Here is a 21,994-nt window from a genome sequence, read left to right as displayed (position 1 = left end):
AGTTGGAATGAAGGTTGGAAATTATTTTTTTTATATATCCATATCATATTGTGGAGCCTTTTATTTATGATGCCTTCACACATCTATTCATTGTTACACCGCAATGTTTATCAGCTAGTTCCTTCAAAGCGATTACTAAGGCTTGGTCAATGCCTCGTGCTGTTGCTACAGCTCCTTTGTGAAAACAGTTGCATCATATATCCACAAAGAGCAGCAGCCTCTTTAAGCGGCTGCTGGTTCTTCATAAAACATCAGTCGAGCGGATCATGTCCCATGCAGATGGAAAACCTCATAAATGGCTCCATCTTTGTGGGATCCCAGAATGTCTGGAGTAGAAATCAGAACAGTTAATGCTGATGTTCATTTATAAAATACATGTCAATGAATCACTTTATAAGTTTGTGATGTGCATGAAAAAATACAACTCTTTTTTTTTTTTTTTACTATAAAAAAGCCCACACCAGAGGCGTCTAACTTGATGATTTGCTCCCTGTTGGTAAGGAGAATATTCAGTTGTTTTTAGCTTGTCCCTATTTGTGTAACTTTAACAGAAACAGATATCAGAAACACGTGAATGACTGAATATAAACATAGAAGCAAGATTTATTGTTAAATGTTGTAAATGCTTAAAACAAATGTCTGAAAGTAACACTAACTTCTGTGTAGCTAGAGGTACATATTGAGAATGCATTTCAACTAATACAGGCAGATTTCACTGGCAGCAGCATGCACTGTTTAAATTTACTGTAAAAAAATAACTACAGTGAATGTCAAGCACATAAGCCAAAATTTCAGAGTTTGCTACTTTGCTTGGCAACTCAGAGGTGTAGCAACAGGGTTTTGACTTCAACCCTCTTCACCCCCTCAGCCTTTCAGAAATTACACAAAAGAAGGCATCCTAGTCCCAGCTTGGAGTGATTTTAAAAAAACAGTCTTTAAAGGCAGAGAAGGATCGAATTCTGTTCCAGCTGTTGTATCAATCAGTGGACATTAATTCTAGTAGAATTAGAAGGGTTGTCACACTGTGTGAGAGAGCAGTCGCTGCAAAACAAGGTTTTAGAAAGTAATATTTTAAAACATCTAGAGAGTCCATAGAGCTCAGATATTTCTTGATCCATCATGTTCCGTAACAGATGTTGAACACACAACTTGTCCTAAGATGTTCAGCGTCTCACTTGTTCTTTGACTAAATCCTAGACAGGTTTCTATATGTCGTAGCAAATAGAGCTTCTTTTATTTGGCTCTTACATTTCTGTGCTTCAGAATGAACTTTATTGGCCACGATTGTGTTCGACATCGATTTCAAGTACTCAGAGTACAGACATTCAGTATAGACATATATACTTTGGAGTTAAACATCTCGCTGATACCTAAACTGGCTAAATTTTGGGGGTTTCATAATGTTTTCATGACTCAGTAGTTTTCACATGTGATGTGTTTATTGACTGAAGAAATATTTTAAAGTTCTGACCAGCTTGTCACAGGTCGGCACCAGTCAAGCTGAATTTCATTAGATTTCAGTCAACAAACTGTTCCTTGGTGAATAACTATTAAAAAGTTTTTCTTTTAGTACTTCTGGGTTTTGTTGTTTTTGTCCTTCTTAATCTCCTTATTTTGAGAATTAAAGCAACATATCATGTTTACCTTAGCAAGTTGACCTGGTACACTTCACAACATTAAACCAGCAACTCCATAGTTTTATTTGTGTATCAACTAAAACATGTGGAATAAAACATTTTGATCACTGTTTACAGTTTTTTTTTATTTCAGTCAGACCTGACGCAGTTTCAGAAGAGAGGACTATAAATGTGCTGCATGCATTTATCTTCTCTGATGTGAGACAGTAGGCTGGATTAAACGCTCTTAAATCCTCTTGTAGCACAGAGTAAGTGCTGCACAAATGTCAGAAAACATAACATTTATTTGAATATGCATCTGCATGCAGGAACATGTCATGTGCAACGCGTACATGTCGTCTCCGCTGTGTGTGTGTTTGAGCAGTGGGGAACGAGGAGCGGGAACTAGTGTCTGTTGGTGACAGCTGGCGAGCCCCTCCAGGAGCCGCCACTGACACATTCAGCTCTGTTGTCTTTATCTACGATGAAAATGACACACAGTGAGTGGCACCATGACTGGCGCCTTCAGCTTGTCCTTTAATCAGCCTCGACCCTCATTCTTAATTTCCATTCTGCTGAGCTCATGTCTCCTGCTCCACTGAAAGTCCTCGTAATTTCTTGAAAACAAGGCGACTTCCATAATTTAGCTAGATCCTATTGCTGCTCTGTACAGCGCCATCAAACTGTCAGCTTGCAGAGAATTGGGTCTCCAAACTGTTGCTGACACATACAAACAGTGACAGAGGCAGAGTTATGCCGCACAATGAGTCCACCACGTTAAACCTCATGTGCTAAATAGTGGATTTGGACTTTCAGGACTGGTTTCTATTTATAGTTCAGAGGATTTGAAATGCAGCTACACAGAGAACCTGACATACAGTTTTTTATTTTTTAGCCTTAGTTGATACCTCACCGCCCACAACTTTCTATAGAAAGCTCCAGGTATAAAGTCAGGTAAGCTTGTTATAGGTGTGTAGCTTTTGCTGAGTCTAAGAATGGTAGATTGAAGGTAAGCAGGGACTTTGCTGCTGTTGGAGCCTGCAGAGTGTTATCGCACACAGCCCTGTTTATGCTACCCTGATGATGGGGAGCTGCAAACCCCAAAATGTTCAGAGTCAAGAGCCGCTCGTTTCTGACTTTCTCGTTCTGCTTTTTCCGCACCCATCCCTTTTTGCCTTCACCGTCTTTTTCTCTATCTTCACTCTGCATCTTTCCCTCTAATCTTCTCCTCTGTCCCTTTTTTTCTTCTTCAGTTTTGGATCAAAGTAAGCCAGCACTAACTGGCAAGTACAGGCTCAAAGCTTACATTCCCACCCTTCAAAGGCAGTACTTTGGTATTAGTGAAAGAAATTCAGTGTTGCTTGCAGTTTTGACCTAGTGAGGAAAAAGGTTGAATGTTACATATGCCATTTATCCATTTCTCACTTTCTGAAACAGATTCATCATTAGTCAAAGACAAAGCTAAGCCAGTTATTTCTTTTTCTTAATTTGCTTTACCAAGTCTGTTCAACCATTTCTCTTGAATTAAAACATCCTTTCATTCATCTCTTACAAATTCAGCTGCAAATACAAACTAATAACTTCTAATATTACTAAAAAGGTTAAAGCTGACTTATGTAATGTATCAAGCTAATAAAACTTCTGAATGTTATCTTTTACAATGGTTTTAAGCGGTGATGTTTAATTCTAATAACGGTAGGCATTTGTACCATTTTTTTTTAGCAGTTTTCTGCTAAACACACCCAATTTAACTGAAGTCATTAACAGGCTCAGGTTTGACCTAATTCAGCATCTGAATTGGGTTCATCAGGGATACGTCCAGTACCTGCAGAACACCAGCTCCAAAGACTGCAATTTGGTGCTGGCTCAGCGAAATGAGAGCTAGTTTATGATGTAAGGAAAAATAGAAAAGCAGTCAGTATTATTTATTGTAAAAATTTTAAGTAGTTTGTTTTTTAAAATGTGAAAAACTGTGAGCCAGGATGGATGATAATTGCTAATTGCTGCTGCTGCTAGTCTGGAAGAATCTTGGTAAGAGACTGCAGCTCCAAGGAGGAGCTTTGTGGAAATAGGTGGTGCTTTGTATTAGCAAGTATTTAGGCACCCTGTAATGGCTTCTATGGGAGATTTAAGGATTTCTCAAAGATGCATCAAGAATCAAAGCTACATTCCAGGTACAATATTGATGTCATAACATTATAACATGGTATAAAGTTTAAAAAAAGAGTTTCACAGAGAGGAGTTTTGTTGTTTTCCCATGTATGGTGACTGAATCAAATGTTTGACTGTTTGACCGACATTTCACTGGTCCAGCTGGTCAAGCTTCCAGTCACAATTTCATTTTTTTGTGAATGTTAAGTCTAGATTTTTCAATGTGACTTATGCTTTAGGACTTATAAGCTACAATACAAGTTATCGGTGAACTGCCCCTAGTAAAATCTTTATAGTCCATTCTCTGAAAGGATCTCTTCAATTATTTTGTTATGGATCCAACTTCTAATTTTCTTTTATGTGATTTTCTCAGGGTGCCATAAAAACATGCCTTAAAATACAATCACAGGCAACTTACGAAACTACAAAATCTTAACTTTTAGGTTTTCCACCTTCTTTAAAAAGGGCGTAGTAATCTTAGTGAGTTTAAACATTTGAATTTGAAGCTTAATAATTACCTCGGAAAAATCTTGAAAAATTTCGCAGCCAGAAATCACATTGCTAATCCTGACAGACCCAAGACAGGTTGAGTCTGATTTAATCCTAACTAGTGAGAAAGCAAACGATGCCTGTAAAACTTATAATATTAGTAAAATGATTTGTCTTATCCTTCTAGCCCAAAGTTATAATTAGTCTACAAACATGAGTATTTATTTATTTTTTACTGAACTGCTGCTGCTGACCTCAGGTTGTTCAGTGAGTAGACTCAGCATGTGAGAGTGGCTATGTTCCAGTATCTGTGTGCATACAGTGCAACCCAGTTTAAGTAGGTATTATTTCACACTAATGGCATCTTTAGCAAGACCGTTTCTATGGCAACCGAGTTGCCAGGGAAACACTGCATGTCTCTTTGAGTTAGAAATGGCTTTCTGTATCCCTGACGTGCCTCTTTTCTGCGAGTCTCGCCTTCACTTTTTTTTTTTTTTTTGCTTCTCGCCCTCCTCCTTCCACGACTTCTCCGTCTTTGACAGACCAGCTGCTGCCAGTCAGCAAGTCTTGCGCTGTGGAAGGAGACGCGCGGCGCAAACGCAAGGAAAGTGAGGAAGACTGCTTTGGCGTCAACAAAAAATGAAATGGGAGTGCTATAAGAAAGAACGGAAGAGTAAAATATTGAAATCGGAAGGAAATGATGAACAGCACTGAGGAAATAATGATAATGAGAAGCGGGAAAATTGAAAGAGGAGGGGAGGGCTACAGAGACACAGGAGGAGAAAGAAAGCCGATGAAAGAGACGGCGAAGTGATTGATATTTCCTCTGTGGTGCCATGTGTCTGTAGACCTACGTTGCCACAGTTAGCAGCCTTTCTTATTTCACCCAGGGTGAGAGAGAGAGTGAAAGAGAGATAGATGATGGATTTGGGAGAAAAGGGGCTGGAAAAAGTGCAACAGATTGAGAGAAACTCATGTAAAGACTAAAGGAAGTGGATGTACGGAGATGATTGCACAAATGAAAAAGCGACTAAGAGATTAATGCCTTGGGAAAGCGGAGTGGGAGAGGAGACGCAGCGAGAGAAAATGGAGTGGAGACACGCTGAGGAGCAGCACGTCATGACAAGGTTCTGAACCGCGTGTCTCTCATTGCACGCTGTGCTTGACTTCAGCCTGCACTCTCACCCTGTGTGCTTGTAAGAGAGGAAAGAAGAACCGAAAAGGCAGAGCGCTAGGATGGGGGAATGATGGATGGATCCAGAAGAAGAAGTGGAGGAAGGAGTGGGGGTAAACTTGACATAGTTAAAGACTCAAATGAACACCTCCAGCTGTAGATTCGCAGATAGGCATGTACTGTGCTGATTTGCAGCATGTAGTGTCTGAAACAAGTTTGTTTTGACTTATTATGGGCCAACGTTTCAGAAATAATGCTGGATACATTTTGGGTCACTCTCAATGAATATGCAAATAGAATCAACTTGTATAAAATACAAAAAAAAAAGAACTGTATGCACTAGTTTGAATTTATTGAGAATATTCTCCAATCTACACAGTAAAAATTTCACATGCAGGCTCACGTTTGTCTCCACCTCTTGCTTGTATTTCAATTAGTTGCAAATAAACTCCACACCTTTTGTTGCCTGAGCAGAAATGTGACCCCTGTTCTTCTCAGAAATGGCACAGTTTAAGTAAATTGATTGGGTTCCTACTACAAACCTAAGTTTTAAGAATAATCAATAGACATTTTCAATAGCTAACTATTCCAGAAGTTTAACATTTGCTTTCTGTCTATGTTCTCGATGTTTCTGGAATTGTTGTCCTTTTGGAAAGTCTTTAGTTGTCCAAGTTTCAACCTTCTAACCCAAGCAGGTTTTTCAGTCCACAATAAAGCAACATTTATGTAACAAAGATGGGTAGCCAAGAAAAAATGCACAATGATGTGTTAGTATGAACCAGTCGATGTTCAGGCCTAAATCCATTTTAGAATCTGTAGAAAGACATGTAAATTAATGTAATCAAAAGCTCTCCATTTAATCTGACTGAGCTTGAGTAAATATGTATAAGAATGGACTAAATCTTCTGACTTAACCTTCTGCTGCTCTAACTGCAGAGAAATGTTATTCTACAGTATCAACTAAGGATTACTAAACACAAATTATTTTCTATTAGTAATAAATCTGAAATCCATTTATTCTTTTTTTTCCATTTCATAATGTGTACTACTTTATCTTCGACTATCACCAGAAATCCCACTAACATACTCTGAAAGTTGTGTTTGTAGCAAAGTGTGAATAGGTTCTGTGCTGTTCTTGGAAATCTTCCCTCCATTTTTCTTCTCAGACTTGGTGTAATGAATAATCTCCTGAACATCCATGCAGAAGCACAAATGCAGAGTTTGTGCACACCAGTTGGTTAGTCAGGGTTCAAGTCTAATTATGTCTCACGCTCATTCGGTTTGGTGGAAATTGACCCAAGTAGCGACAAAAGCTGCTGTGTGTCAGTGATTAATTACCTACTTTGCTAACGAGCATAATCAACTCCTCATGGAGGAGCTTTTCATTAGGTCGCTGGGTCAAAGGTCCCATTAATTTCCATCCCTTCTTACTGTCTTACTCGACTTGCAAGTTTTTCGCTCAACGATCTGGCCGCAGCTAACAGGTTGGTGCTGTTCGCTCTCATGTCCATTATTCTCATTAAATTGAGCTGTTTCAAACTCATTATTTGCTCTGCAGGCTTGACTCCGTCCATTGTTCTCTGTCGTCATCTCTGCCACTCTGCGTTAGGGTCGGGGTTGTGGGCCTGACTGTCATAATGTGAGCGCTGCCGGAGCACCGAATGGAGCAGCGGGAGATTGAATCAGACAATTAATTGCATCTTCCTTGTGGTGCGAAGAACGGCAATAGCAATGCAGCAGAAAAGACAGCTCGAGGCAAACTCTTGCTCCTTGTTTTTTCTTATATCTTAATGTGCTTGGGTGTGTGTGCTTGTGTTTGTGTGTGCACATGTGGTTTACTGGGCATTTCACTGCTTCCAGTACATGTGTGTATCTGTTTATTTGAGGCTGAATGTGTTACTGAGACAAGGAGATTAATTTGTTATAATTAGACATTCAGTTGATGATTAGTGTTGCAGAATTGAATACATGATGTCTTTCAGAGCAGATAAGAGGCCGCTCTGGTGTTTTAATGAATTTAGATTGTTGAGTGTTGATTGTTACATAACATAAATCTGTTTCGAAACAGAAGACGGGCTCAAATAGGAAAAATAAAATAAAGTGTGCAGTATTTTAAATCAATATTAGTTAAATCATGATGCAAATGTTTGTCACAATTAGATGAAATATGGAAACATATTTCCTTAATTTACGGATCCAGAATATCTTTATTTTCCTATCATTGAGAGTGTCTATGTTGCTAAAACGAAGCGAGTTAGAGCTGTCCTGTGTTACACCCATTGCTCTTCAGGCTGTTTAAGAATCATGTAGAGTCAGCTTTTTTCGTAGAAACTGCAGATTGTGGTGTTGTATTGAGCTGCAGCTATCTGAGAAAACAACAGCACAGTCCAGCTGTCACTTTACTGTCTTTAGCATGTAGGGTAAGAACAAATAGCAATAGCTCAATGATTGAATGATTTAAAATTGGAATCATAGTAAAAAAAAACAATATCTATGTTTTGTAGGAAAATGAATGATTAAAAATTGACCAAAACGTACTAGCATAGCATTAATATAAACATAAATGAGACAATTTTATAATGAACTCTTGCTTAGGTTTAAAAATGCCTCATTAAGTTGGTTGTAGGTGGAAAGATAAGTATGTCACACTGCTAGCGCCACAAAACTGTGAAAACGGCTCCTTCTGGCCTGTTTACAACAGACTTTAGAACATAACTGAAAAAACCTGGCACTGCCAGCTCTGTGATTTTATAGAAGTTTAAAATATTTGTAACATTGTGTAAATGCCACCACATCCAGCTATGAGGGAGCAACAATTATTCATGAACAGAGATGATGTTCCACAGGAGATGAAGAGAAAGTGGAGGTTAAGGATGAGTTTACTTTTTCAGTGAATAATTTAATTTAAAGTAAAGTATAAATAAATAAATAAATAAAGCAGCTTTCTCTAATCCAGATATATTTCCATCTAAAATATGAAATATCAGATTTTGCCATGCCATTGGTCAAAACACCGGCCAATGACATGGGTATTTCAACTGCAACATGTTTTAAATATTTTAAATATGCTCTGTGGTAAAATCTGCTAATTTGCTATCCTTTAGAAAAATGTATCTTGAATAATTTGGAGTCACATTCCACAGAGAAATCCACAAATAGGTAAATCTGCAAATACTGAACTGCAAATAGGCAAGAGTTTACTGTACTTGATTGAATCAGGCCCATATCTGATATTAAATAGTACTATTTAATGTAATATTTACCAATATATCACTTAAAATTAGGCGGCGTTCATCTTTGATATTTTAACAGAAAACTCGTTTTCAGTTTTGCCTCATTTTTAAATTGCCTCAATTTGTGCATTGATATTTGAAAACTATTACTTGCTGTTTTAAGCCAGTAATATGAAGTACAAGTTATTATTATCTTTAATAAATTATATCAAACACAAAAGAATGAACCTGCAACAGGTTGCAGCTGATAGGTTGCACATTAAACACGTATTTCCTGTTCAGCTACTGATATGATGAATATTTTATTTTTTGTGGTCCAGTTATTAAATATCATGAGTCAGTTTACACCTTGAATTGTAAGGTATTTTCTGAACAGCTTGCTGTCTTACTGTCTTGTTTGTCTTATGTTGTTTATCCTGCTGAGCAACTGATGTCACTCGAGCTTCCAGGCTAAATGTAGATCTCTAAGAAACATGACTCAACATAAAAACTGAGTTGCAATCCAGTTATAGATAGCTGGATCCTTTATACTAACTTTCATTTAAAAATTGTGAAGTCTTGTGTTGCAGATTGGTGGCTTTAAGGAGACAACGAGGGTCTGATAAAGCATTGAAGCTTTTATTTTAATTCTTCTGCTTTTTAAAGATGTACGTTTGTATACCTGCGCATCTTTTTGCAACCATTGTGACATGTAGATGTTAAGTTGGTTGGGCGTGGCCAGCAGCAGCTTATCCAAATAGAACGAGAGAAACTCAAAATAGGCAGAATTGACCACATGAAAATCTCATTGTTTTAGAATGATTTTATTCAAGGAAACATAATAGGTCACCTTTAAATTGTGACTTATCCGCTATTAGATTTTAATCAGAAAACTATGACTAAAAGTATAATTTGCTGCCTGCCTGGTAGTGTTGGTACTGAACTGATTGTAAAAAGATTTAATTTTTGTGTTTCTGATATACCCATCATGGCTGATGAAGCTGAAAACATCTAAATATTGTTGCCAGCCATTATCCTGCTGCAATCCTACTAATTTTATGAAGCAGTCTGTAGTTTTGAAATGAACAGTAGTTCATTAAAAATAGACTGAATGTGTGTGCTTGCTGTGGCTAAATAGTCAGAGGTTTTTATATTTGCTTAGTTTGGAGTCTGTCTTACTCATGCTGCCCACTCTGAAACTTTGTCAGACCAACCCAGTTTTATTTCCTCCCTAATTAAAAAGGAAAATATTTTTTTATGAACCGTTGTAAGAGGCCACATGTCCTACAAGAGAAATTTTACTTCTTTGTGTTTCAGTGTAAGATACTTCCACTTTATATACTTTATGCTGTATTATGAAGGCTTAGTTTTTGTACTGAAAAGGATAATTGCCAAACAGGGAAACATTTCTAGGATTCACCCCATTTTATCTGTTATGTGCTGAAATTCAAATGAAACATTCTCACCTCCTGAGTTGATAACTGCGATGCCTTAAGTTTTAGCCATTCTTGTTAACCTGCAAATTATGCAAAACATTGCCGACAGCAAAGTTTCTGCATGGCAAAAATAATCCCATGTGTTTCCAGTGCTTTTTAGATAAGATCTTTTTTGGCTTGTGTTGTTATTCTCTCAGGAAACACTCGTTGGCTTGTGGATCTTATCAGCCTAACAGGCTTTATTGTTATCTACTATTTCATGTTCTGAGATCAGACTGTAAATCGCTGTTGCATGAATTACCTGCAGGCTTTTGAGAGGTTTCTTGTAAAGCAATATGCTTCACCGTATACTTCTTAGTATATTTGTCATAAATGTGAAACTGGTAGCATTTTGGGCTGCACATGTGTGGATTATGCCTTGGCTGTCTTTGAACTGTGCACCAAATCAACTAGATGATAGGACATTCATGTGTTAGAATGGTCCAAAGACCAGATCTAAATCTAATTTAGAATTTGTTTCAGTACTTGACGATTACTGTTTACATACACTCTATGTGATTTGGCTGATCTGGAGCTACTGTGCCAAGAATTATGGACAAAAAATATATATTTTGCAAGTCTTTATATTTACTCACTATTTAAGCACTTAAAATCATTGTTCAATATATTCAAGTCTGTACTTGTAACATGACATAAGTTTGTCAAAGCTCTTACTTCATATTATTGTGACTTAAATGTTCCTTAAAGATTTGTATCACATAACAAGATCTTAAACACCACTTCGGTTGACAAAGAAATTTTATCTGTGTTTAAGAAATGCTGCCAAAGGATAAACTTTATGACTCAATGACTTGGTGAAGAAGTTCAAAGAACTGATCTTGAAACAGTTTTCAGAATAACTTGTTTCAATGTAAATCTGTCTGAGGTTGGTTTAGTCCTTTTCAACCAGGACACTGAGAACATTTCCTCCCTTGGTGTGAATGAGTATCACACAAATGTGCTGTCAGAAGCCCAGCATGAGAGTTTTTATTTCCCCATGCGGAAATCCGGCAGCCCCAACAAGTAAAACACTGGTCGACTGTTAAAGGAGTTTAGTGTGTGGTGGCTCTGCAGGTGCACTACGGAATGAGTAATAGTTTTCAATTTTCCTGGAAGCGACTATGAACAAAATGTACCGCCAGCACTGTGGAGACTTTGTGAAACACAAAGGCAAAGCCACCAAAGATGTTAGTTTCAGTGGAGATTTGTGGGAAATGCGTTGATAGCGTTATGCAGAGACATGCTTTCCTTTTTTACCTGTACCAACTTCATGCTGCACACTTAATGTAGTGTGCCTATAATAAGCGGTGTTAAATGATTCATAGAGAACGAAGACAGAATGCTGCCCTCCAGGCTCTGCAGAAAGAATAAACAAATAACATTTTTGAAAATAAATCACACTTTAAAAGGTCTTCTACATTAGAAACTCTTAGTATTGCAGCTATGAGTTGTTTCTGGCGGTTCAGGTATGGATTTGAAAAACAATCTAACATTTTCGTAAAATGTTCAATGTGCATTTAGAGCTGAGTATTTGAACTTGTCCACGAAACTTAAATGGCAAATTGAAACAGAACATAATCATCTGAGGAAATATTAAAAATTTCTCCTTCATCAACACCTGCCTTTAACTTTCACACTTTTAACTTGTTTTGTGATGTGCAGCATAATTTAAAGCCTTAAATAAATCTGAGGTTGCAGCAGACTTGTCTCGGCTATGAAGACAGTAGCCATACTGATTTCAGTCATTGCGACTATATAGCACACATTTAGCACCATTAATAGACATACTATTAAGACATAGAGGATGTAACCTGTCATTCCTGACACCGGAACAAATCTACTACTGCCACCTGAACCAGCCACCCACCAACACTGACTGAAAAGGTAGAAACCAGCATCTGCTGCTGCAGGCTGAACATTACGACACTTTGGTTGTCTTTAAGGTGCCATGAGTAGACAGAAGACTAGTGTGCAAACAACTTCTGATGTTCTTTTGGCTGTTTGCCTTATAAAATATGTTAAGTTTATCCAAGTTAGTTTGTTACAACATATGCATGTATTTTACACTTTTCTGCATATTTTTGACATTGTATGAATTAGAGAAAATCCATAATAAATTACAACTTTAACACTAGAATGGCTGGAGTTAGGCCATTTGGACATATACCTATTCAGGCTAGAGATAGTCCAACTGGCCTGAAGCCCGTTGGAGTGAAGCCCTTTTGTTCAGTAAATAGGGCCATTACCTAGGCCAAGTACCCTGGTAATGGCCTCAACGCATCTCACAGTTGCACAATTGTTCCTTAAGCAGCTGCCCCAACTGTAATTGCATCTGATTTGAGTAAAAAAAAAAAAAAAAAATTGTGGATCAAGTAGTGCATCACCATAGTACATTTTTACAGAAACTATTGACATGGTAGTTTTATATTAATGCATGAACATTTGCATGATGAATGGCAATAGATTGTGTAGTACGGTAGTAATTATGTGTGTTATAGGTGAATAGGTAAGCCCCACTACATAGTATAACTAGTCTGCCTGCTGATTAAAATTACTGCCTTTGCTGCTTGAAATAAAATAAATGTTTTTTTTGTTTTTTGATGGGGTAGATGCACTTTTAATTGAGTTAAAATGTAAAAAATTCTCAGCTTACTTTCAGTTTTTTGTATTTTCATCAAATCATTTAAAGTCCAGGCTGTTCCAAAATCAAATTCCTTTGCAGTGCCATCTTTTATGAAAATAAATAATTTAAGCAACTTCAAAATTAACAGAGAATCGGATATGTGTCAAAGTCTTTTAGGGGTTTAGAGGCTTTTTTGATTCAAGTTTTCTTAGATTTACTCTCAGTGGATCTTACTATTTCTCATATCTGGTTTGGAGCATTGTAAGCACTAGTGGTTCTGTACAGAAGTGATTAAGATCTTACTGTCTGAGAGATTGTTTTATGTTGGTCAAATTCAAGATCCTCTTGTAGTATAATACGTGGTGTGCCGCAGGGCTCGATACTTGAGCTTCTGCTTACTTCTTTGTTTCTGGTCTCTTAAGACCATTCTTAGAAACAGAGTATCGCCTGCAACAGTGTAAATCCATTTAATGTTAACCCTAAATAAAACCGGAACAATTTTATGCAAGTGCTAAACATTTGCTTACTTCAGATTCAGGTTGTCTTATATGGACACCAGTTCTCTGGCTATTTTCAAAATGTTACTACCATAAGCTTGGATTTTTAGCAAAGTATGTGAAAATTCCTTTTATGTAAATAATCAGATAACCACAAGAGACTTTTAAACTATTTATTGGATCACTGTCAATACTAAGAAATCAAAGACAAGTTTTAGGTAAAAGTGTCTCAAATGCTCACTTTCTTTAACCTTCTATTTCATCCCTGGACATCATTCTGGGTCACACATCCGCTCAGAACGCAGACAGTGTATGATGCAGGGCCGTAATTACCTAGGACCTAGAATTATGTTTCAAATCATATATATTTAGTGGATAAATATTTTATTTTATGACAAAAAGAAGCTTCCAGTCAAACAAGTGATTAATTTTTATAAGAATGATTTTAGGAACATTAAACTTAAAGGGGGAAGTTGCCCTTTATTACCCTGTGCACACTCCTCCTGTTATTTTAGTATTTTTAAATAAAGTTCATAAGAACGGTCACTTAATTGGCCTTCATTCAAGCAAGAAGTCATGGAATCAAATCAACAAAATTTTTCCAAATTTTAACTCAGCATGACGTCCCCTTTACTGTTGTGAAGGTTCTGATTAACACACGTAGACCTGAATGAGTAACACCACATCGAACACAATGTGCTCTGATTGTTCAACCTGCACTCATGGAATTCAAATCAAAGAACATCAGCTGCATTAATGTTACAGGATGAAAATCACTGACCAGAAGTGGTTGTTGCTGATTTAATCGCACCTATTGTATTTACACATGCACACAATCATAACAATCATAGTGAATAAAAAAGACAGATTTAACAACATCGGCAATTCATAACTCAAGATTTTCATTATATGGGCTAGTCTTCATTAACTGAGACGTAAATAAATATGTGTTTCCAAATATTCCCTTCGTTTGTCATTTTTCTGTTGCATAGCATATTTTACATTATAAAAAGCAGCACCGATTCTGACAATGTGAAATGTTGTGCTTTTATCTGTATTTCACTGAAATGTTTTGGCCCAAAAATAATGTTATTCAATCTGTCAGACATTATGGGAGCTTTAAAATAAAACTAACAATTAGAAACTAAAACTTGCACATTTATTATTAAATAGCTGAGTACAAAATGAATCAACACAAGATGCTATGCTTCATTGGAAATTTGAGGCTGAGGCAGGTTGGGCTTAAATGGAGCAGGAGTGGCAGCAGCAGCAGTGCTCAGGCTGTGAGGAGGAGAGGGATGAAGATAAAAGTGCTGAAAGAAGAGTGTAATGAAGTGGAAAAAGCCGAGTGTTGGAGGGAAAGATGTGTGCACTGCCATCGGATGGGAGCTTTCCCCCGGCCCACTTTTTTTTTAATGTTTGTGTTTGTGAAGCCTTGTCTCTGTGACTTCTGAGGGTTGCTTGCCTGTTTTCTCAAGTAAGTCTTTCTCCGGCTTTAGCAGCCACCCCATTTCACTCCCCCAACCCCAATCCTTCTCCATCAGTGGTTGTCGAGCACTGGGCCAAAATGTCGCTCTTCTTCTACAAATCTAATTGGAGACAGGCTTTCTTTGGCATGACATGGAGATGAGTTGCCAAATCCTCTCAGCCTTCCCTCTGGAGGATCGCTCGGCTCGGCTCAGCTCTCGTGCGGCGCCGCTGCACACTGATGCAGCAGCTGCAGCGGCTGCGGCGGGTTGATCACGTGCCCAGAGAGGTGTCTGTGACAAACGAAGGAAAAACTCACTGTCCTAATGGGTTTAAATCAAGCAGCAGCCCCTGACTTGTCTCTGGCTGTTGTGTTTCATTTTAATGCGTCCTGCTGAGAGGATAAGACGCTTGCTCTGTCTGGATGATCTGGGGGGAAAAAAACCAGAAAACTTTGTGTATATTTACACAGATGAGTGGTTGCATTAGCATGTTGTTATTTCTGTCATCCGCTGGGATCTCCAGTGAGCTCAGTGAGAGCGCCGGCGTCAACCTCTTAACTGGAGGTCATGCTCGCACTTTAGGCTGCAGATCAGAACATCAGGGAGCAGGAGTGACACACAGAGGTTTGTTTTACTTAGAGAGCTCTCGTGGCTTATCTGCACAAAGGTTGAATATTGCTCCTCGAGTGATTCATTCTCCCACCAGCTGCTCTGAGGAGTGTATATGTGTGTGTGTGTGTATTGGGGGTGGGGGGATTCACACAACTGTTGCAGGGTTTGTGCAACTATTTTGAGAATGGTGGGCTCAGGCTGAAACATGAAAGCAATGTTTGATGTGTCTCACGATCAGCAAGAAAACAAAAGATGCATAAAGGCAGCGAGAAAAATGATACAAAGAAACATGACAGCAATGAATTAACTGGCCCTGACTCGCCACAGATAAAAGAGTACACCAGTGGAATCTGCGACGCTGGGAAGATCTTTGTAATCAGATATATATATTTTTTTACGTTTATATCTTTTGTGCTATGATCTTTTTGCTAGGTTGACTGTAATAAACAAAGACAAATAAGTCACAGATAAATTCCAGTTGAATGCTTTGCAATTCTTCAATGAATTTATTGCAGTTGAACTAATCTGATCAGTTTTATTTTTTATTTTTGGGGCACTCTTTAAACTGCCGAAGCTCAAACGAAACAAAGGTTAATAAAAATGTGATATGAAATGCCGAACTGAAGGAAATGCATTCTCCTAATGTCACAACAGCAGTCTGGACCGTTTGTAGATTAAAAGCTACTGAGATGAAAAAAGTTGGACTATAACCACTGTTGGATTTAAAAACCAGTCAAAGTACTTTAAAATACATAATAAACATGCAAGTAATCAATGCAGAGACTGTGATACTGTGGTGATGAGCTTGTTTTATAGTCCCCTTTAAAAATTATTTATGACATTTTTAATTTTTTAGCAACTCTTTGATCTTTTTAGTAAGATCAGTTAGCAGGGCAATGCATTAATGAAGTTATTACGTTATCAATGAGTGTATTAGGGTCTTAAGATTTTACCAAGGGAGAAATGGGCAAAGCCTGTTTGTTCTTCAGATTATGGAATACGTTTTTGGAAATTTTTTTATTATGGAGTAAAAGATTCAGATTTTGATCAAATTCAGTACATCACCAAGATTTCTTTACTTATTCTGAAAGGTTCACTGCGACTGCACCGTAAATTTGTCTCTGAATTTCAAGACCAGTTACTAAAATTAAAGATTTGTTTTAATTGTGCTGAAGAAAATTCTGCCACCCAAGACTTATCTGCATTTCAAAATGCGTTAACTAGATTATTAGGTCATGTAGCAACATAGAGCTCTGCTTCATCAGCATAGCTTTGAAAATTATTGCAGTGTCTTGATGACATCACGTAAATGGTCATTATGTAAATACAGTAATCACATAAGGACTTTTACTATTATCTTCTATTGAACAACTCACATTTGAAGCACACTTTATTGTGGCACGTCTGATGTGTGTTAAAGGCAACAACTGTTAAAGGCTCCCAATGTATGCTTCCCTAATAAGCAGGAGACCTAAAATCCAACCTTGTGGAACACCCTAGTTTAAATCTCAATGAGCATTATCAGTGTTCACAAGGAAACTTGACTTTTTTTGTGAATGATCACTGGATCATTTAACTGGTTGGAAATGGGTTTTGTCTCAAGAAATGAAAAAACAACCATAAAACTGAAACACTGTGCAGAGCATGGCGTGACCTGCATATGTGTATATTCATTCAAGTTTTATTTCAGACGCAATGGAGCATGATTAATAGTAATTTTTCCAGCTAAAACAAACTGTTAATGGTTTACGTTGTGAGTGTGGGACTATGATGTCAGTCACATATGCAAGCTCTTATGCCACTCAAATCTGACGCAGACAGATGTAATCAAACACAGCAGCCTGGTCTTTCAGCATCATTAACTAATTAGATTAGTCTATGAATCTTTTAAAAAAGCTCAGTTTACAAATCAAGTCCCCACTGTGAAAGCTGACTGAATGCCATCTGAGTTTATTTTTAGCTCTCCTTTAGCTGCATGTTTCCCTACCACAGTGCTTATCTTTAAGGACTTTCTTTAATGCATGCAGGTTAAAGGCATAAACAAAAGCCAAGCAGTGCACCAACATTCTTTAATAAATTAAATGACTAATTATTTTCTCTGCCAATCTGGCAGCCCCGTTGAGCGCTTTTCTTCTCTGAAGAAGTGCAGAGGCTGTACGACACACATTTAATACATGAGGGTGGCTTCTGCAACAGTGATAGAAAGCAAGCAGCAGGTTTTGTGGAACAATGTATTTCTGAGGATCTTCAGTAAATACATTCTCTGCTGAGCCTCATCCAGCAGGTCCTTGAGTAGCACTCCAGCTCGATGTCCAGAAACCCGAACACGGATATTTTCTCCCCATCGATCATGAATGACTGGATATCTGTTTTGCTTTTTCTGAAGTCAATAACAATGGCCTGTGTTTTTGTGGTTCTGAGGAGCAGGTTATTGAGTATGCACACTCTGAAACCTGCTCCACCTCATCACTGTTCACCATATCACCCTTCTTGATCAAGATCAATCTGAGCATTGTAGAGCCATCCAGAAACTTTATGATCTTGTTGTTTGTTTTGTTGTGAATGGCAACACAGTCATATCTGCAGAGTCTGTTGAGGAGTGGGCTGAGCGCACAACCCTGTGGTGTCCCAGTGTTCGGTCTGAGAACGGTGGAGGTGTAGGATTGCAGTCTGATCCTCCTGAAGCAATCTGGCAGGAAGTCTATTATTCTATTATGCATATTTATGTTGGAAGTTCCAGATAGCCAGAATGGACACCAGTCGTTGTGGGAGGAAAAACTGGACGGAAAAGCACTTTTTACATAAATGGATTGATTAGCTCTACCCTGGAAACTTGGAATAGTGCTCACATGTGTTTTTCACATTACATTTCAAAAATGCCATCTCATAAAATGAAGATTGTTCTGCATGCAGACCAGTTTGTTTGCTCTGCTGGCTTCAGTGGGCGTGAAAGAGTCTGGGTGTTAAATTGGTTTGTTGGCAGTTCAAACCCGTCAACCACTGAAAACATTTGTGCATAATGAAATGATAAAATCCATCAAAGGAGACTTTGGACTGCTTAGCAAGAGAAATAAAATTTCCAAATGCGAAAGAAGAAATATTTTAGCTGCAAAACTAAACTTTTCTACCCAGAATCTTTCATACACTGATCAATGAAATAGATGTCATATTATTTTGGGTTTTCACGTTATTTGAATTAGTCTTGATTTTTTTAATTTTCTGTAATCTACACAAGGTCAAATATACAGTATATACAGACACAAATATACATCCTCATTCCATCATCAGGTCACAGAGGAACCATACCTCTTTGGGAATTATGGGAATACCAGAAGTATTCCCATAATTTGGGTATAACTCTTACTATTGTAATCAGAAATGGTGAATTTTATTTAACTTTGTTGGTTTTCAACCGTGCTGATGTTGAAGAATTTAGAAGCGGTTCCACTTCATTCTTCCATTTTGCTACAAACGAAACTGAAGTGGCTTCTTATTGCAGCTTCCAATTCAGAAAATGGCTAAAGGGCGAGTCCACCTATTTTTTCACTACCTTGAGCATCTTTAATCTGCTCTAGATTAAAAACACCAATACTTAGACTCTTCAAACCTGGACTAGATTATTCTACACTGAAAGTAGAATATTTGAAACCTAGTTTGTGTTTTGTGAAACCTTTATTTAACGTTAATTATAAAAGATTTCTCAGAATTGGAAGCTGCAATCGGACATTCATCAAAACTTAATTTGCAATGCATGGAGAAGGGATAGACTAAGCCTTCCCAAAGCCTTGAACTTAACCCTGTTTAAAATCTGTGGGGTAAACTTTTGATTGTTCACAGAAAGCTAATTTGTGAGTAGATAGAGGCACACACAAAGAGTGAAGACAAATTACGAGATGCACGTTTTTTTTTCCTCTGGACTCTTGATGGAATATTATATCAAAAGCAGATAGCTGAGCGAGGAGGCAGGCAGCTCCATTAAATGCTGCATACAGACTTTACAACAACGATCCCTGCACACCCCTGTGACACAAATTAATGGAGCCACAGGCCATTATGTAAAAATGGAAGACAAAGAGAAAAAGACAGGGCAATGTTGGAGGAGTCAAATAAAAATGGAAGAGGAAAAAACTCGCACCGATGTGAATAATAGATATGACATAAAATAGGGTTATTAGGATCTGAAGAAGAAAACAGAATGTGACAATGAATAGCTGCAATTTTAGAAAGTAGTGCCCTCACAATAACCGACGAATGGCAGGTTTGATTTCATGAGTGATTACATCGTGCATCACTCACGTTTAGAAAGAAGACGCAGAGAAAAAGTAAGATCAAGACAAAGCAGGGGCACATGGCACTGAAGGGGAAATGATACTGTTTGAGTAAATTAGAGAGTACAAAGGACATAGACTGATTCAAACCAGCTAAGGAACTAAACAAAAAGCTACTCTTTGCCTGGATCTGTGGATATTACAACCCTGCTTCAGTGAGGATAGGTTGTAATGAGACATTTTGTGAAATTTTGAAGGAATGGTCTAGATCAGACATATCAGATTATATTATTACCTAAATCTTAATAAGAATTTATGGCAAGACTTAAAAGGCGATGTTCAGAGAGGATCTCCATCTGTGTGATCTCTCAAACATCCAGCAAACTCTAGACAATTTGAATTAGAATCAAACAGAGCGCTTCACACGTTTTGCACATTTATAACGGCACAGATTTCAAAGCTTTAGCAAATCGGGCTGCTCAGACTGATTAGGCAAAACCGATCATTTTCAAGGCAGTACGGAAAAATCACAGCACCTTCAGCCTTATATTCTCTACTAGCCAGGTAGACGTGTGAACGAGGAGGCAGCAGATGGAAACCTAGATTTGTGACATGGTTAAAGAATGGCTGAATAATAAAGGGTGAGGTAAGGTGCACATAATACTCATCAGTGAGTCATTCAGACGTGCACCACTGGAGGGAAATGCTTAAACAAGTATGACTTTTTCAAAGCAGGTGTGAGTTAGAGGGTGAATGGTGTGCCGGCTGCCAATCACCGTGAGAATGCATTCATTACCTCCTTTAACAGAGTGGAGTGTACGCACTGCCATGCTGCCAGGTTGAATAATGTGTCAGGGTTCGGCCTGCACATACACACACTACTCAGACAATTATTTCCAACACTGCCAGTACCTCCACCATGATTTGACAATGATAGGATATAACCATATCATTAAAGCGGAAACTATAGAACACATTCATTCTTTCCCTGTGGGAAAATGGAGGATGAATGGGAAGATAGGCTGATATCAGAGCAGGGGTAAATGCATTAGTCCTACCCTGCTGCCATGATTACTGACAAATTTGATAGATTTATAAATATATATAGGCAGAGGTCAATATTTAAAGGCCGATCCAACACCTCCCTCCATCTTTGTCACCTCTCAGCAGTACGTCTTGTTCTGTACAAACTGGAAAACAACTGACAGGATGAGTTTCTTATTACAGCTTGTCTCTTTTGTCGCTGCTGGTTATTTGCATTTCTAAATAACAAGTGTGGACATCTTCATCCCTACAAGTTTCCTGGCTGTTTGGAAGTGAGTTACTGACCTGTCCTTGATGGTATTTTAGAGTCAAATATTCTCCCCAAGCGAAAAGACAACATCTTCCATTTTCTCACATGGAGAATAACCTTTTAAAAAAGGTTGATGTCTGTAAATTAGACGCCTGAAAATACAAATAAAGAGTCTTGGAAAAATAGTCATAATTAAAACTGTTGAATATTATGTAAAAATGTACAACAGTTACAGAGGTATGCATATTTGTTATTGCAGCTGTAAACATGGGTGTGCTTTTTCCACTTTTTGTGGCTCACATAGGTGTACGTAATTAATAAAAACATAAAAAAGAGTGGCATTTGAATTCCCCAGCTGAACCTTAGCTTTATAGAAACACTTTTGCTGCCATTACAGATGAAGGTTTTTATAGTTCATCTTTACCAGTTTTTTGTTTTTTTTTGCCAGTTTTGATTGGGTAGAGAACATACTAGCAGCAGTCTTCATTTGTTGGGACAAATTTAGCTTTGTCTGACCAAATCGTTCTAACACACCTGCATGCTTTGATCTGTGTTTTAGCTCTGATTTCATGTTTAGGGCTGATTTCCTGCTGGAACTGGAACCTCCTTCCCAATCTCAAGTCTTGTGTGGCCTTGGCAGGTTTTCTTCCTGGATTATTTTGTATTTGTGCTGCTTTTGATTTTTCTTGGAGGGTGACCTGGGCATAATGTCACACCTGAGTTAGTAGCATTCTAGTTGTTAGTTAGAAAATCATGAGATTTGCGCACTGCTGTGGTGGTGAACTGTTCCTACCAATACAAACTGATTGAACCAGGTTTTATTATGGGATATCAGGCTAAAAGTGACTTAAACATGTACATCCAACTTTGCCGTTTTTATTAGTAAGATTTTAAAAAACATTTATCATTTCTCTATCACTTTACAATAATGCACTACTTAGTATCGGTCTATAACATATAGTTCCAAGAAAACACATTGACGTATGTGGTTGTAACTTGACAAAAACTCAAGGGTTAAGAATTCTTCAGCAAACAAATGTTTCCTTTAGTAAATATCAATTTATGTACTTTAATTTTTCACAAGACATTGGGCTTAATTAATTATGTGGAGCAG

General features: G+C 37.8%; 1 protein-coding gene across 8 annotated transcripts in view; it reads left to right on the top strand.

Moving 5' to 3' along the window:
- Positions 1–21,994, top strand: part of grin2bb (glutamate receptor, ionotropic, N-methyl D-aspartate 2B, genome duplicate b) — a 123,228-nt gene that overhangs the window by 49,971 nt on the left and 51,263 nt on the right. The gene's annotated exons all lie outside the window — the stretch shown is intronic.

The sequence above is a fragment of the Xiphophorus couchianus genome, chromosome 5, assembly GCF_001444195.1.
Source record: "Xiphophorus couchianus chromosome 5, X_couchianus-1.0, whole genome shotgun sequence".
In the NCBI taxonomy this organism is placed as follows: Eukaryota; Metazoa; Chordata; class Actinopteri; order Cyprinodontiformes; family Poeciliidae; genus Xiphophorus; species Xiphophorus couchianus.
This window is presented reverse-complemented; position numbering and strand designations above follow the sequence as displayed.